The sequence below is a fragment of the Cygnus atratus genome, chromosome 11, assembly GCF_013377495.2.
Source record: "Cygnus atratus isolate AKBS03 ecotype Queensland, Australia chromosome 11, CAtr_DNAZoo_HiC_assembly, whole genome shotgun sequence".
Lineage (NCBI taxonomy): Eukaryota > Metazoa > Chordata > Aves > Anseriformes > Anatidae > Cygnus > Cygnus atratus.
Genome location: NC_066372.1, coordinates 8,684,109 through 8,695,507, shown reverse-complemented (window position 1 = coordinate 8,695,507; position 11,399 = coordinate 8,684,109). Strand labels below are relative to the sequence as shown.

General features: G+C 40.4%; 1 protein-coding gene across 31 annotated transcripts in view; it reads left to right on the top strand.

The window, feature by feature from the left end:
* Positions 1–11,399, top strand: part of PEAK1 (pseudopodium enriched atypical kinase 1) — a 119,712-nt gene that overhangs the window by 21,464 nt on the left and 86,849 nt on the right. For 17 of the 31 annotated variants that reach the window (XM_050713097.1, XM_035554184.1, XM_035554161.1 and 14 more), the window contains 3 exons: positions 618–850; positions 5,838–5,911; positions 6,581–6,656. The gene's annotated coding sequence lies outside the window, so the exon portion shown is untranslated. Of the gene's footprint in view, positions 1–617; positions 851–5,062; positions 5,211–5,837; positions 5,912–6,580; positions 6,657–11,399 lie in introns of all 31 variants that reach the window. The other 14 variants (XM_035554190.2, XM_035554176.2, XM_035554192.2 and 11 more) reach the window with 2 other exon arrangements.

The following is an 11,399-nucleotide window of genomic DNA, read 5'->3' as shown; positions in this document are numbered from 1 at the left end:
ATGGCTATAAGCTGTGAATTCAGACATACAAAAATGTTGCATGGAATTAGCATACGATCAAGTCCTGTGCGCCTCTCATGTTTGGATAGCTGCTTAGCTACCCTTAGTGTCAGAAGCAAGGAAACGGGTCCTTTGAAGGTTATAGCTCTTCATGCTTGGGTAATCCAATTCAGAAGAGTCTGAAGACAACAAATCAAAATCTGTGAAATGATGCATGGTTTTCATGCTTCTGTTATTTTGAAAAAGTACATATAGGTTTCCATTGTTCCGTTCCGAAGAGCCCTTTAAGTATGTCAGGTATTTATAGCTTTGGATGTCTCACTTATACATGCGGGAGTTAATGACTCACACCTTTTTGAAACAATTGAAGTGCTTCCTGAATGGCAGAGAAAACATTCCTTCCTCTGCTCAAGTACTGATTCACATTCTGATTCACATTTGTTTGTTGTCATGTGGCAAACACCATTTGGCATGTTTACTCCTAGGTCTTAATTACCCTGCAGCAGTATTTTCTCTTTATAGATTTTATTTCCTTTCCTGTTTCAGTTGTAGCATGAAACAGTGCCTAAATTAATCCAGAAATTAATTCTTCCTTCCATCTTCCCTCCTCTCCCCAGCTGTATGCTTCTGCTTCTCACCATCACCTGTGGGCACTACACTGAACTCGATTCGACTTGCTAAAGGAACAGAAAGTTCATCCAGTGAAGAAGCAAAGGTTTTAGCAGTAAGTTGGCATCTCAGTGAGGAGTCCTGCTCGTAAACATCGGAACCAGCACAAAGGAAGCAATCAGACCTGGGCACCATGAACATGGTGAGGGCAGAGACCTGTGCAACATCCCAGTCAGTAACGGTAAGCTGCTGATTCTGCTCAACTACGATGGATTTTTCTTTAGATGGATTTTTCTTTAATGGTTTACGTTTCTTTTGCTCCTTGAAAGATCTCATGCTAGTCAGATGAGTACTAGGAGTGAAGCATGTGAGAAGGTGTGAGAACTTGCTTCAGGGCCAGGTGAGAAGGAAGTGGCACCATCCTTTTTGGCCATAGCTCGCTGTGTAATCCTTTAATTGTAACCTGAATCCGCACCGTCAGTCTCCAGTTAGTGTTTTGGCAGAGGCATTGCCTAAGCCATCTTAAGCAGCTGCCCCACACTCCTGCCCCTAGTCTCTTGGTTTTACTCTGTGCATGCTAGCCTGTTGGTATAGCTGTCAAGAAATGGATCTGAGAAAAGCTAGGGATGAGGGGTGTGGAGCTTTTTTTTTGCTCAGTTACTGTTTACCCAAATCAGTTAAAACTGTAGCCCTGCAGGAGGTGGTCAGCACCACAAAGGTGGCTGAGTGATGGTGAGAATGAGTTAGGGATATGTTCTTTTAGTTTCCTGAGCCATCGTGGCATTCCCGTCAGCGTATTGCAATTTGTTACCCTACTCGTTTGTGCTGAAATGAATTCATAGGGCTACAGTGGAGAGCAGGTCATTGAAATGTTGTGGGCTTAGTACCTGGGATGGGGAGGGTTGGAGTAGGGACAGAATAAGTTCAAAGGTGTTTAAACAGCCCATTTTACAGCTTCGCCTCACAATCGCTTGTGTCAGCAGGCCTGAAGGAACAACAAATCCATGGAGTGGCAGCAGCAGGGTTTGGGAGGGCTGGGTGGGGAGATGAAAATGTTCTAGGTTGAGTCTGTCACAGGAGAAAATACGATTTACCTGTACTGTCCGGCGATGCACATACATCTCTGAAGCTTTTATCTGGATTGAGAGAAAAAGTTGGAGACCTTAGGCCAGTAATTTATTGCTTAAAAATACAAGGAAACATTTGTAGGCTAAAGTGGCATTTGTGTTGAAATCTAGGATGTGGTTAAAACTAAGTTACTTTCAATGTTTCTGCCTAGTGAAACAGCATGCTTTGAATTTCAAGTTGCGGGACTGTTGTTATCTGTCCTCTGCTGAAGAATTTGTAGCATGCAAGATCAGATCTTCCCAAGATGGTCCACTTTGCATTAGTTGTGTTACCCAATCAATCTTCATTCTGTTCATTCCTCTATCCTTTATTTATGCCTCTTCCTGTTTTTCCTCCTGCTTCCCTGTATACTTGAATGCAGTCTGTTTCTGTAAAGGTCGCTCTTCTATTGAAATATACCAGTGGGGTTTATTTGTTACTTTCCTATCCCTAAACAATGCAGATTTATTTCCCCTTTTGTTAATTTTTACTATTGACTAGTTACAGTGTTGTCTTATTTCTGTTTCATGAATTCCTCGAGTTAAATTTCGAATTTTAACAGGCAATCAATCCTATAGGCAGTTTTGCAAAATAATCTAGCAAAAACACTAGTAGGAAACTAGCAATCTTCCTCTGCCCAAAATAAACTAATATACAAAACCAAAATTTCCCTACCACATCCCGCACAAATGTCTATCTTCACACACAAATAGAAATATTTGAAATATTATGAGATTCCTGTGGGTTCGTTAAATGAAATGACCTTCTTTTGCTATCCCAGGTTTTAAAAAAAATAATTCAAAACCCCAAATGCTTCCCGTGAACTAGTCTTAACTAGACCACACAGGCTGCAGCATGCATATTAGAAGGACAGTGAAGGGTTGTGCTGTAATAGAGCTTATTAGAGAAATCTGGAGGGAAGCCATAGACCAGGCAGATGAGAAGCATGACAACTGGAAGCTGTTTCTTTCTGTCATCCTTCTCTACAGCATTTGAAAAAGAAATTGAGCTAACATCCCTCCTACCTCAATGTTGTGCCTTAAGGGAGCCATTATGTTCACTCCTTTCTTTGCACAGAGGCTAAATTTATCGTTTCATAACCAAGTGGTGTTAATGCAAGAAAAAACAACTGCTTTTTAATGCTGGAAAATGCGAGCAGAATTTGTTTTCCAAGTATCTTGCAGGTGGTGTTCCAGTTCTGGAAAACTCATTTTTGTTTAGGCTTTGGGTGGGTTAGTATGGTGGGTTAGTAGGTGGAATAATAATGCTATTATTCACAATTTTAGGAGCTTTATCTTCACACAATAGGAGTATGACAAAATGTGTTTTTTTATGAGCTAAGGAAACTGCTTGTTGGAGTACCTTCACACTTGTATTTATCTACTGTGTATAAGAAACAAAAGCAAAAGTTGTCAAATAAACTGACTATATTCTCTGTCTTCAAATGCTGTCTCCCTGTCTCCAGCTATGCTGTCCTGTAGATAATTTTGATCGTCTTTTTAGTATTTCGAATAGTCGGAGTTGATGGTTGGTTGGCTGGTCTTGCTGGGTTTGCATTAAAAATTAAAATCAGAATAAAAGTCTGTCCACTTACTGATAGGTTGTCACAAGGAGTTTTATCTGCAAAACATTTAGGCAGGATTATTTAGCAATTTCATTTTGATGTGCCAAATATATTCACTACATATTAACAAAATAAAGTAGGCTATGATTATGAATACCTGTAGACATAATACATTGCAATAGTTGTTGTGTTTTGGTAACTTTCCATTTTTCTTGTTTCCTTCCTGGGTTGTTACATATGCGTAAAATAAAAGTGGGTTGTCCCTATAGTCCTGTGTCCATATACTGATGACTTTAAATGTCATTTTCCGTTTTCCCACAAGTTCAGCTGAACAGAGATGGACTTGGTGAATTTTTTTTTTCATCATGGCTCTATTTGGTCATCACCATATCTAATTGGTTGTTCTAGATTCTTCACTTGTGTTTCGTTCAGTTTTGGAGGTTCATTTTAAAGGCCTGGGTCCTCAGTGCCTGCAGTCTTCTAGTGAGGGGAAAGATACTGAAGATGAGAACGTGAAGGGTGCCACTAATTCTCTCCTTTTTCGCACCCATACCCAAGCAGCAGGTGTTGTATCCCGGTTGTGAAGAGCAGGTGCTGAGGTATCTTAAGGAGGGCATGAGGCAGGAGGTAACAAGATCCTGAGTGTAAGTTGCACTGCTCCAAGAGCTACAAGAATGTTTCCTCGTTTGCATGTCTTTGAAGACCAATTTTTAAAGCTCACTTTGGGTTCTGTCCCTCATTGCTTATGAAAGTGCTGCTTAGGCTGGATTGGCACGGTGTGGATCTGGCTCTGCTGTTTCCACTGTTGGCATTTCATCTTGCCACAGGCTACTCAGGTCTCAGCATTCCCTTGCTGTGCGAAATAACTGGTATTATTAGTGTACTTAGCTCTTGCTCCATCGACTAACTAGTACTTTTGGGGTTAGAGTAATATGTATTTTGCTCTGTGTGTGGCTCATAAAAAGTGTCACAGTAGACAAGGGACATTAAAAGGCTGTATCCTTTTGTTTCTTGTTCAAGTCCTTACTTACTGTTCCTTGTGCAATGAAGTTTTTACAGTTGGAGTGTGCAGAACCCTGTTTTGTCCTCTTCAGTGTCGGTAGGTGTTTTTCACTGGGGATTAATATGAAGACACATCAAAAATGTTAAATGTGCAACCTGTAGTTCATCTTTTCTTATTAACACAGTTTTTCTTCTCCAGCCCCTTCGAGAAAAGGTATCTTATGGGTCTTGAGTGGATGATAAAATTTTAGCAGTGAATAGTTTGTTTTAATGAACCTCATTGTGAAATAAATTTTACCTTCTGAAGTGCAATACGTTTTCCTCACTGTTGTAGTTGCCCTTCAAGATGATTTATTTTTTTCTTCCTTGTGATATACTCTTAGTCAAAAGTTCTGTGTCCATCTGCATTTTTCATTGCCATCAACTGCTGTCCTCCCCGTCCTGCAAGTCACACTTCAGGTAGCACACAGTAGATAATATCTAACACACAGATACTCCAAATTCTGTAGGAGTATCAAGCTCAAGTAGGAGCTCAAACGTGGTAATTATACATTTATTTTTAGCTTCACCCTCACTAGAAATACCAGTAACAAAAGGAACTACCTAGCATGCACATCAAAACTGAGCTCACATGCCTTTTTTATTTTCATATTTTACTAGAATAACCACTTGTGTCAAGGTTTAATCACTGATGATTCAAAAAACATTCTTAGGAAAGGCCTGTGGTTTCATGCTGTACTGAAAGGCAGAGGACAGTAATTGTGCTTTTTACCTTTCCAGGTACCTGTACAGGATTTCCCTATGAGCCTGCCCAAATACATAACAGAGAAATAGATGGTTACTGTATGGAGCGCTGAGAATTTAAACAGAACATTGTTAGCTTGTTAAGTCTCCTGTTGAAATGGTAGTGGTTCCATGTTTCAGGAAGGTATGTAGGTTGTTGATTGCAGTAATGCTTCTGCTCCTTACTCTGGAAGTGCTAAGAAAATGATGCTGAATTGTGACAGCACATCCCAGTTTTAAAAGGATGCCCTGCTTAAGGGAATATTCACAGAGCTTAATAAAGTATTAGTCAGCCTTAAGGTTTATTGGTAGAGATTTGAATTCAGGAAGTGGCATTGTTATGCAAGACCTGGAGCAGCTAAAAGGAAAAGAGATTAATATGCTAAAGCTTGGAAGGGGAAGCTGGGTTAGAAGGATTTTGTTAGCTCAGGCACTGATATTCATATTCATGTGAGCAACTTTCTGTAAAACTTCATTTTTTTTTCGTGGGGAACAGAACAGGGATTCATGATCAAAAAGAAAGTGTTGGTGTATATAAACTGACAATGTTTATATTCTTTGTGCAGTTTTTTCCGCTTATTCAGAAGATTTGGACATTCTTGGCTCCTGGCATTTCTTTCCAGGGACTAATTAAAAGGGATGCACAGTTACTATCAGATCATTTTTCTTCAGCTACATGATTAACAAAATAGAAAGATTGAGTGATTAAGCAATGGTACTGTAAAACTGTCCTCAACAATTGAGTCTCAGAGCATTTCCTATCTGATTTCAGTGCTTTCTTCGAGAGAGGAGGGGAGTAGCGGTGCAAAGATGAATCTGTGTGTGTCTACAGATAGAAAGCCTCTGGTATGTGCAGTAGCTTATGCTATACATTATGTTTTAAATGCAGAACTTAACACAAAGATGGTATATACTTAATGCCTTTATTGCTGTATACAATAGCTGCACATCAGATGAAAAAGTAGAAAACATCAAGGTTTTGTAAGGTTCTGTACCATAAACTATGTTATAAAGTACCATACAAAATTCCAGTATAAAAGATCCGGTATCTTACACATCATTTTCTCTTCTTGCTGGAAGAAGTGTAGAATTAGAATTTTGATGCTATGTCAGTTTTTCGTCAGGGGAGGAAAAATAACTCTGGAGGAATGAGTTATAAACCAGTAATACTAGAGATAAGTAGCTTCATTGCTATAGATTACTTAAGAACCATGGAAGTTCCCAAGGCCTTCCCCTGTTTCAAGAGAAAAAAAAAAGGAAATGAAAATAGAGATTGTCAGTAAGTTAACGAAGGAAATACCTATTGAAATATAGCATTTAAATGCTGGTCTGAAGACCCATTGAAAAAAAGTATCTTGTACATAATGTTTCTCACCTGTCTATAAGAAAGTGTGGAAGTCTTCCATTTGGGGATGACTCATTTGCTGTGTTCTGCATACGCTTTGCAAGTTAACTTCTGTGCTGTGACTTTCAAGGACAATAAATGTACATGCTGAACCCTATTTTCTACTGCAGTTTGATTGGAAGAGTGGCTTTCTGGCATTCTTAACCTGGCAGTTCCCAGAGGACAGCTGAAAGCACCGTGACCTTTGTAAGTTACAAAGCAGCATGTTAGTAGCCTTTGAAATACCTGACCTGTGACACTGTGCATTGCGGGCATAGTCTGTAGACAAAATGTTCTGAGCCATTATGAATGGGAAAGTTGTTCCAAAACTTTTAGTGGCTGAGATGAGGAGAGTGCTATATTTGAAAAATGAGGTTCATAACTGCACAAATCCCTTGTGACATATGCAAGCCAGGAAGGTGAAATGTTAGATACTCTGGTACATACTTGTGCACTCTTCCATGTAAGTATATATGGTATTATTAATTAATTAAGCACAAAAGAGCTGGCATATATGACCCGTTATTGTGTGGTAGGAAGTGCCTAGGTCAGTGTTGTCTGTAAGATTTTAAATGAGAAGTTTTGTGATGGGAATGTGCAAAAATAAATTACTGTGGACTGAGACTTGGACGTAAATAAAAATTTTAGGAAATACTGATCTGGAAAATTCGGGATAGCATACTCATGATGTAATTATGACTTGCTCAAATACAAATCTTTGAAGTGTTAACAAAGATCATCTCTAACTTGCTAGAATCTAGATGACAGATCTTTAAAGATAACAATCTGTGGAAGAAAATAAATGGATAAACGCAGCTTGTCTGAGTAGCCTAATTAAAAAGAGCATTTTGAGAATTGTCATTCCAAGAAAAGCAAGAATGTTTTTCACCCACTCAAACTTCATTGCCATTAAATAATACTTCTTGGTTTTTTACTGTTCCTCCTTTAGAAGTGTGTGTGTTTCTTTTGGCAGGTAGGTACACTAGAAAGCTCAGGATGGTTTAGTTACTTTGGAGCTGCTAGAGAAGATAGGAATTTCTGTTTTGAACGGGAAAGCTGATCATAATGCTCTCCTTGGAGACAATGGTTTTCAAAAATTCTGGTACTTAGGAATAGTAGAAAAAGAGTTTTTGTGCGGAAAAAATGTTTGCATGTTGAGATGAAAGTATTGTGTGAACTGAATATATATCCAGATAAATCTTTAAGGTCCCTTTAATCACCTTTCTGACAAGCTGCTTTTCCTAACTGTTTTAAACCAATCTACTAAAAATGGAGGCATATCCAGTTCTTGAGAGACTGCTGAGACTTGCATCTCCTGTGTCTATGCTCATGTTTATACTGGCTAAAACTGTTTCAGAACATCCAGCTTATAAATGAGATTTTTTATTTCACGTAGGCAGTTGTGTGGATGTGGCCTTTCATAAAGGAGATACCTAAGTGCAGCTGCTGAAAGAAAGGGGGGAAAAAAAACACCACTATGGTCCAAATTCAGCTGTACATGAACATTTCTTTGGCATGCCAGGCGTTGCATGTGAAAATCTTCCTTGAAATGGTTTGCATGCAAGTCTTTATTCAGCAAATCAATTTCCAATAAAGCTACCAGTGGTGTCTTCATTTTTTTTACTTATGATAGTATGAAGAAGAGATGTGCTGTCAATCTTAGGGAAAAATAAAATCTAAATGAACAGAATTTCATGTTGAACTGGCCTGCTGCTCTTCCTTCCTGAACTCTGTGCAGGATATCCAGCACTCTTAATGAAATAGCTATGGACTGTCAAAGAAAAGAATCTCAACCACTGCCAACTGGGCTGTATTTCAATCAAAATAAATTTAAAACAATCTTAATCAAAATGACACTGAAAAGTCAGAAGGTTTAAGAACTAGCCACAGGTCTATTTGCTTTTAGAGAAAAATTAGTATTTGTGCTTCATTTTTATGACTCTACTTTAAATGAAACAAGGACTCACTTTGTGTTTCTGTCATGGGGAGACATAGCTTCCCTGGAAGGGGGGGCTGAAGTTACTGTTCCTTAGCACTGGGTATCCGAATGGTTCCTTCAATATAAGCAAGCTTTCAAACCATATGAAATGAAGAGCTGTAGGGGGATGCAAGCTAGCTTTCAGCAGACTTTTTCCATTGCCACGTATTGTATACTCAACAGAAAAATGAGTTTCGCTAGCCCAGGTCTGACCCTCAGCCTGTTTCACTGGTCTAATCCTGCTGTGAGAATGGAAGGACCCAGTGGGAAGCAGGGAGCGTGCACCCAGGGGAAAATGCCCCTCTGGTCAGGGGTGCCAGCTGGCAGGGCTCAGTGATGTTGTGGCTCAGAGCAACTGCAGAGCAGCCTTGCAAGTGTTTTTCATAGAGTGGTTAATCTAATGCCATCTCTGGAAGGAACCACTGCTTGATAGTTTGCAGAAGCAACTGACATGAGAATGCTAGATGCTCATTGGGAAAAGAAATCCCTGAAAGCAAGGTTAGGAAATGCCTTGGTTTCTTGTAGACACTGCAAAGTGTTTTAAGAGAGCAGTAAACAAAAATAATGTAAAATCTTGGTAATTATCAGCATTTGATTTCTGAAGTTCCTATGAAGAGATCTGTTTTCCACATTTGATTATTACTTTCAGATTTCTACTATTTCAGGAGAGAGAATGGCTATAACTGAGCAGAACTGAATACAGGAACTGAGGAAAGTCATGCCATCTTTTCTGGAAAACGCAGTGATGTTTGTGTGTTCTTAGCAAGTTTAAATCAGGGTTTTGCTAAAATATCTGAGGAGTTGATCCAGGGTTTATTGAAGGAGCAGATGTCTTTTAGTTGCCAGCTATGTCTCTTGAGTTAGGCTGTATTATAAATGTCAATAGAATATAGTTTTGTAGTTGCTGCATGAAAGTTTGTATTTCATGTTTTGAAGAGTTTGATTATTTGGGATATACTGGCCTGTTGCTTCCTACTGGATTATCACCTTTTATAGTTGCCTGGTTTAGGGTAGTAGGAATAAAATGTTTTACACTGGAATCTTTTTCTTCCTATTTCCAAAGTTGGTACCTCTACATTCTTGATTCAGTATATATTGAGTTATAGAAAATGAACATCTCTATACTTAGTAACTATATTAGTTACTATCCTTATCGTTGACTTTTTGTGTGTTCCCACAATTTTTATTGGTTTATTTTTGTATGACATGGAAATGTATCCTTACAGAATAGTGGAAGTAATAGGAAAAGGTACTATTATGTGATACAGGTTTGTATTAGACCCCAGAGAATGAGACCTAGCAAAATCTTGACTCTCACAGAATCATCTAGGTTGGAAGAGACCTCCAAGATCACCTAGTCCAACCTCTGACCTAACACTAACAAGTCCTCCACTAAACCATATCACTAAGCTCTACATCTAAATGTCTTTTGAAGACCTCCAGGGATGGTGACTCATCCACTTCCCTGGACAGCCCATTCCAATGCCTAACAACCACAACCCTTTCAGTAAAGAAGTTCCTCCTAATATCCAACCTAAACCTCCCTTGGTGCAAATTTAGCCCGTTCCCCCTCGTCCTTTCACCGGGCACGTGGGAGAACAGACCAATCCCCACCTTGCTACAGCCTCCTTTAAGGTACCTGTAGAGTGCGATAAGATCACCCCAGAGTCTTCTCTTCTCCAGGCTGAACAATCCCAGCTCTCTCAGCCGCTCCTCGTAAGACTTGTTCTCCAGACCCCTCACCAGCTTGGTCGCCCTTCTCTGGACTCGCTCGAGCACCTCCGTGTCCTTCGTGTAGCGAGGGGCCCAAAACTGAACACAGTACTCGAGGTGCAGCCTCACCAGAGCCGAGTACAGGGGGACAATCACTTCCCTAGCCCTGCTGGCCACACTGTTTCTTATACAAGCCAGGATGCTGTCGGCCTTCTTGGCCACCTGAGCACACTGCTGGCTCATATTCAGCCGACTGTCAACCAATACTCCCAGGTCCTTCTCCGCCAGGCAGCTTTATAACCACTCATCTCCCAGCCTGTAGCGCTGCTTGGGGTTGTTACACCCCAGGTGCAGGACCCGGCACTTGGCCTTGTTGAACCTCATACAGTTGGCCTCAGCCCATCGGTCCAGCCTATCCAGATCTTCCTGCAGAGCCTTCCTACCCTCGAGCAGATCGACACACGCACCTAACTTGGTGTCATCTGCAAACTTACTGAGGGTGCACTCGATTCCCTCATCCAGATCATCGATAAAGATATTAAAGAGAACTGGCCCCAGTACTGAGCCCTGGGGGACTCCAGTAGTGACCGGCCTCCAACTGGATTTGACTCCATTCACCACAACTCTTTGGGCCCGGCTATCCAGCCAGTTTTTAACCCAACGAAGTGTACACCAGTCCAAGCCATGAGCAGCCAGTTTCTTGAGGAGAATGCTGTGGGAAGCGGCTCAGTTGTTTGCAATTTAGTTGGTCTGAATTTAGTCTCACAGAATGGTTTGGGTTGGAAGGGACCTCAAAGCCCATCTAATTCCAACCCCCTGCCATGGGCAGAGACACCTCCCACCACACCCGGCTGCCCAAAGCCCCATCTAGCCTGGCCTTAAACACTTCCAGGGAAGGAGCATCCACAGCTTCTCTGTGCAGCCTGTTCCAGTACCTCACCACCCTCATAGTAAAGAATTTCTTCCTTATATCTTATCTAAATCTACTTTTTTTTTTATTTAGTTTAAAACCATTACCCCTTGTTGTATCTCTACACTCCCTGACAAAGACTCCATTAGTTAGGTTTAAGTGGATGTACTCTAGTTGGAAACGAAGATTTGAGAAGACACTACGTACTCATTAATCCTCTTGTCCTGTTCGAACAGAACATGCAGTGCAAAAGTTGGTTAAAAGCACAACCAAGCAAACAAAACCAGCTGGTAACAGGAAGGTACCATATACTGTTAGTATAATGTAAAGATGCTGTTATTATATTTTC